Genomic DNA, 5,758 nt, shown 5'->3' with positions numbered 1-5,758 from the left:
ATAAGTCTAGCATTTATTACCCATTCCTTTTGCCGTTGAGAATGTGGTGGTGAGCTGCCTTTTTGAACTGCTACAGTCCATATGGTGTAGGAACACCCACAGTGCTATTGGGGAGGGAGTTCCAGGATTGTGACCCAACAACAGTGAAGAAATGGCGATATCGTTCCATGTCAGGATGGTGAGTGACTTAGAGGGGAACCTGCAGATGGCGAGTTCCCATGCATCTGCTGCCCTTGTCCTTCGAGGTGGTAGTGGTCACGGGTTTGGAAGGTGCTGTTGAAGGATACTTGGCGAGATACTGCAGTGCATATGGAGATGGTACACACTGCAGCCACTGCGTACTGGTAGTGGAGGAAGTGAATGTTTAAGGTGGTGGGTTAGGTGCTGATCAAGTGGGCTGCTTTCTCCTGGATGGTGTTGAGCTTCTTGAGTGTTGTTGAGTGGGATGTATTCCATCCCACTCCTGACTTGTGCCTTGTACATGGTGGACAGGATTTGAGGTGTCAGGAGGCAAGATACTTGCTGCAGAATTCCTAATCTCTGACCTGCACTTGTAGCTGCAGCATAGGTGTGACTGGTCCAGTTTAGTTTCTGGTCAATGGTAACCCCCAAGATGTTGATGGTGGGGGATTCAGTGATGATTATGCTGCTGAATATCAAAAGGTAGATGGTTTGATTCTCTCTCAATCGAGATGTTCACTGCTTAGCACTTGTGTGGCCAGAAGGTTGCTTGTCACTTATCAGCTCAAGCCTGAAGTTTGTACAGGTCTCGCTGCTTGTGGGCACAGACTGCTTCAGTATCTGAGGAGTTGTGAGTCATCAGCGAACATTCCCACTTCTGACTTATGTTGAAGGGAAAGTGATCAATGAAACAGCTGAGGATGTTTGGGCTGAGAACACTACCCTGAGAAACTCCTGAGGCAATGTCCTGGGCTGAGATGATTGGCCTCCACTAACCACAACCATCTTGCTTTGTGCGAGGTATGACTCCACCAAGTGGAGAGTTTTCCCCCTGATTCTCATTGACTTCAATTTTGCTCGGGATCCTTGATGCCACACTCACTCAAGGGTAATCACTCTCACCTCTCCTCTAGAACTCCACTCTTTTGTGTCTGTTTGAACCAAGCTGCAATAAAAAATAAGAACAGAAGAAATATTAGCACTGGTAGGCCATTTGGCCCCTCGAGCCTGCTCCACCATTCAATAGGATCATGGCTGACCTGATCATGGCCTCAACCCCACTTTGTTGCCTGCCCCCCATAACCCTTGACTTCCTTGTGGATAAAAATCTGTCAAACTCAGTCTTGAAGACATGCAATGACCCAGCCTCCACTACTCTCTGTGGTAGAGAATTCCAAAGATTAATGACTCTCTGAGAGAAGAAATTCCTCCTCATTTCCTTCTGAAATGGAAGACCATTATTCTGAAACTGTGTCCCCTAGTTCTAAATTCCACCATGAGGGGAAACATCCTCTCAGCATCCACCCTGTCAAGCCCCCTCAAAATCTTATATGTCTCAATACGATCACCTATCATTTTTCTTAACTCCAATGAGTATAGGTCCAACCTGATCAACTCTCCATATAAGACAACCACTTCATCACAGGCATCAATCCAGTGAATCTTCTCTGAGCTGCCTCCAATGCAAGCATATCCCTCCTTAAATAAGGAGACCAAAACTGTACACAGTACTCCAGGTGTGTATTCACCAACACCCTGTGCATTTGCATCAAGACTTCTCTACTTTTATACTCCATCCCCCTTGAAATAAAGGGCAACATTCCATTTGCCTTCCTAATTATTTGCTGTACCTGCATCATAACTTTTTGTGATTCATGTACGAGGACACCCAGATCCTTCTATACCGCAGCATTCTGTAGTCTCTCGCAATTTAAATAATATTTTGCTTTTCCATTCTTCTTACCAAAGTGGATAACCTCACATTTTCCCACATTATACTCTACCTGCCAAGTATTTGTCTGGAGTCGAGGAACCCTGGCAGAACCTAAACTGAGCATTGATGAGCAGATTATTGCTAAGTGTCTGGTGCTTGATAGCACTGTTGATGACATCTTCCATCACTTTGCTGATGATTGATAGGAGACTGACGGGGTGGTAATTGGTCAGATTGGATTTGTCCTGCTTTTTTTTTATGGAGTGGGCACACTTGGGCAATTTTCCACATTGTTGGGTAAATGCCTGTGTTGTAGCTCAACTGGAACAGTGTGGCTGAGAGCGCAGCTAGTTCTGGAGCACAAGTTTTCAGGACTAGAGCCGGGATGTTGTTCGGGCCTATTGTCATTGCTGTATCGAGTGACTTCAGTTGTTTCTTGCTATCATGTGGAGTGAATCAAATTGGCTGAAGACTGGAAACTGTGATGCTGGGGACCTCAGGAGGCCGAGATGAATCATCCACTGAGCAATTTCTGATGGAAGATGGTTGTAAATGATTCAGCTTTGGCTCCACCATCATTGAGGATGGGGATTTTTTGGAGCCTCCTCATCTGGTTAGTTATTTAATTGTCCACCATCATTCATGACTGGATGTGGCAGGACGAAGGACCGATGATCTGATCATGAGGGAGATATCCATGCGTGGAGTGGTGGGATCTATGGAAAGTGATCCTGAAGAGGGTGTCCGAGCCTGGAGTGGCGGGATCTGTGGAGAGTGATCCTGACGTGAGTGTGCAAACCTGGAATGGAAGCTTTCTGTGGAGGTACAGGAGTAGGCCATTCAGACCCAGTATTTTATAAAGGTTTATCATAACTTATTTGCTTTTACTATATGTCTCTGTTAATAAAGCCAAATGTCCTGTTTGCTCTTTTAAGCCTTTTCAAACCTTCTAAGATTGGTGTACATTGTCTCTCTGTTCCGGCACCCACTTTAGAATTGTAACATTTCATTTTTCTGGCCTCTCCTTATTCTTCCTCCCAAATTGTATCTCTTCACAATTCTCTGTGTAAATTTTATCTGCCATGTGAAAGCGCATTTTACCAGTTTTTTAAGTTCCCCTGAAGTGTGTTACAATCACTGGCACAGGATGAAATTCTCGAGCATTCTTTGATGCAATCTCCATGGAAAGAGCAATCTTACATGCGAGCTCGAATGTGAGATTTTGTGTGTTTAGTATCTTTTCTCATCCACCAATATAAGCACAAATCTGTCTCATAATGCACGGTCTAAGAATATGCCAAAGTTGCAATGTAGTGATAAATTCTTCATGCCACAATGTACTCACCAACTGTTTCACTACTTTTCTGATTTCTGCTTCCAAATTTCTAGCTTGCCGTGATCTCTAGTGGCTTCTGGTTGAAATGTTCCTCCAACTTGGTGATGATTGTTTTGAATGGCACATCTTTTGCCTTGATGGGAGCAGGAATCTTTGTTAGCTGGTCATACACTCCCAGGCTAATTTCCATTGGCAAAATAACTTTCTTGCCCTCAAGAATTGCCTTGACCTCTGCACTTTCACCTTCAAATTCCAAAATGTTATTAGCTCTGAAAAACATGTCCATTCTTTCAATATATGAACTGAATGGTTCTCAAGCCCTCTCATAAGTTCCTCACCTTCCGATGTATCCCATATGTGTGCAGCCATATTGTCCCAAATAAGCAATTTGAATCAGATGCACAGGAAGACCCTGCGGTATCTCATTCAACTGAAGAGACATTCTGTGGCCCAGGCTTCACACAATCCACCTAAAATCTCAACCATCCGAGCATGTAGGTCACCAGGAGCTAGCTGATCCTGTTCACTGCAGTCCCTGCTGCTGTTTGCTGCCTATATTTACGGACTTTTGTCTCATCCTCATCACCATTTTCTCCAATATATTCAGGGGGCATCAGCAGAGAAAATATACACCAAGCGTGGCAAGTGCAAGGAATTGTTTATTTGCGTCATTATGTCATGCACATAATATACAAATACATTACCTGTGTGAATCATTTCTTGAGCACTTTTATACCAGATGTGTCTGAATAAATGGAACCCCGTCACAATAAACACTGTCACCTTTCAATGTTTAACGGAGAGGTTTGATGGCCTGATGTGTGTGATTCCCACATTAATGTGTTTCTACAAAGTTCGGAGAAAGACGGAGATATGAATAATTTGCAGGGAAATCTTTAAGCATATCTCCATGTTTCTCACTGACAAAGTTCTGCAAACACATGGATTCAGAAAGAACCTGAGTGCAAAATCAACAAAAATAAACACAGCCAGAGAGACTTGCAATAACCTGTAGCTCAGGGAAAGTACATGATGTAATGGAAGTGATTTTGATTTTTTTTTTGTGAAATTTTTTTTGAGGAATTCATCGTCAAACTTAATAAATGTCAGACCAGTTCTTTTTCAAGAGGGTACTGAAAGTATTAATTTGGCAACTATGTTTACTGGTTGTCACATGACTCACGTTGAATGTCGAACAGAAACCCTGGTAACAGGGGGAAATGTGGACAGAGAAGTCAGTTGCGCCTCTTGATTGGACAAACCCGGCAGCAGCAGCACTCACCGAAGAGGGCAGAACAATCACAAGCTTTTATTTGTAGCAGTCATTGTGTTTTACCTTCTGGAGTGAGCAACTGATAAAGTTAGCCTGAAGAAGTGTCAAGGAAGGAGAGAAGATCACAACCCACGTTGTTTTGCAGCAAATCTTTAAAAGACCCTGAGAACTTCACTGTGTCAATTCATCTCTTCTCCTGTCTTTGAAGAAAGCCTGCTAAAATTAATTTTCAACACTGCCTCTAAAAAACTGTTCTAAAAGACCCTAGTGACCTGTCTACGCACACTCAGAAGTTAGACTGTATGCCAGTTTTGGAGCAACATATCTCATCTGCTGTTTTCTTCAGGAATGAACAAGTAATCAGCCCAAGTGTTGTTTTTGTCTTTAACAGAACTCAGAATTGTAAAAAATAATTCTTTTTTTTTTCAGTTAACCGGTGTATGTATGTGTGCATGTCTGGGGCTGTGGGAAGAAAGGGGCTTTCAATGCTGGTTAAGGTAAAAAGGGAACTTTTAAAATTTCTACCTGTGTATTTGTGCTTTATTTCATGACTAGTTAAAACTTGTTCTGTAATAAACTGATAATTTTGCTGTTCATTAAAGAAACATGGTCAGTGTCTTCTATTCTGGGAAGAATAGAGTAAATGATTGACTGTTTCAGGAAGTGGGAAAAGTTAAAATATATGTTGTGACCTGTGGAGAAGTGGGATGAGAATATATAGAAGGGTCTGAAGAAGGGTCATTGACCTGAAACGTTAACTCTGCTTCTCTCTGCACAGATGCTGCCAGACCTGATGAGTATTTCCAGCATTTCTTGTTTTTATTTGAGATTTCCTGCATCTGCTGTATTTTGCTTTGATATTGTTATTATATGAGAATAAATAGTGCACTCCTCTGATTTTCTCTTTAACAGCATCTGGCTCTGTAGCTCAGTTGGTTAAAGCACCTGTCTTGTAAACAGGAGATCCTGGGTTCAATTCCCAGTAGAGCCTAGTTTCACATTTGTGATGTCGAAGTTACCTTATCAATCGCTTCCATCTGTGTCGACTGAACTTTAAGTGAGAATTCAAATTACATGATGAATTTTCGTCACAGCCTTGTGAAGGATGTGAGTTTGGAATGGCTGTTCCTCCTTAAACAGAAATTCAGTCCTGATATTTCAAAGGCAACTTCTTTGATACAAATTTGTTCACAGTTGCATTCAACCTGGAAAACAGCTCGACATTAATGTCACTGAAGGAAAGTGTGACTGCGTT

General features: G+C 42.3%; 1 non-coding gene across 1 annotated transcript; it reads left to right on the top strand.

Annotated features, from left to right (window-relative positions):
• The first annotated feature begins 5,420 nt into the window (after positions 1 to 5,420).
• trnat-ugu (transfer RNA threonine (anticodon UGU)) lies at positions 5,421 to 5,494 on the top strand. The gene has a single exon. It is a non-coding gene; the product is annotated as a tRNA-Thr (tRNA).
• Positions 5,495 to 5,758: the final 264 nt, after the last annotated feature.

This window comes from Heterodontus francisci, unplaced genomic scaffold (genome assembly GCF_036365525.1).
Source record: "Heterodontus francisci isolate sHetFra1 unplaced genomic scaffold, sHetFra1.hap1 HAP1_SCAFFOLD_121, whole genome shotgun sequence".
Taxonomy (NCBI): Eukaryota; Metazoa; Chordata; class Chondrichthyes; order Heterodontiformes; family Heterodontidae; genus Heterodontus; species Heterodontus francisci.
The sequence above is the reverse complement of the archived record's forward strand: the minus strand, read 5'-3'. Positions and strand labels throughout refer to the sequence as shown.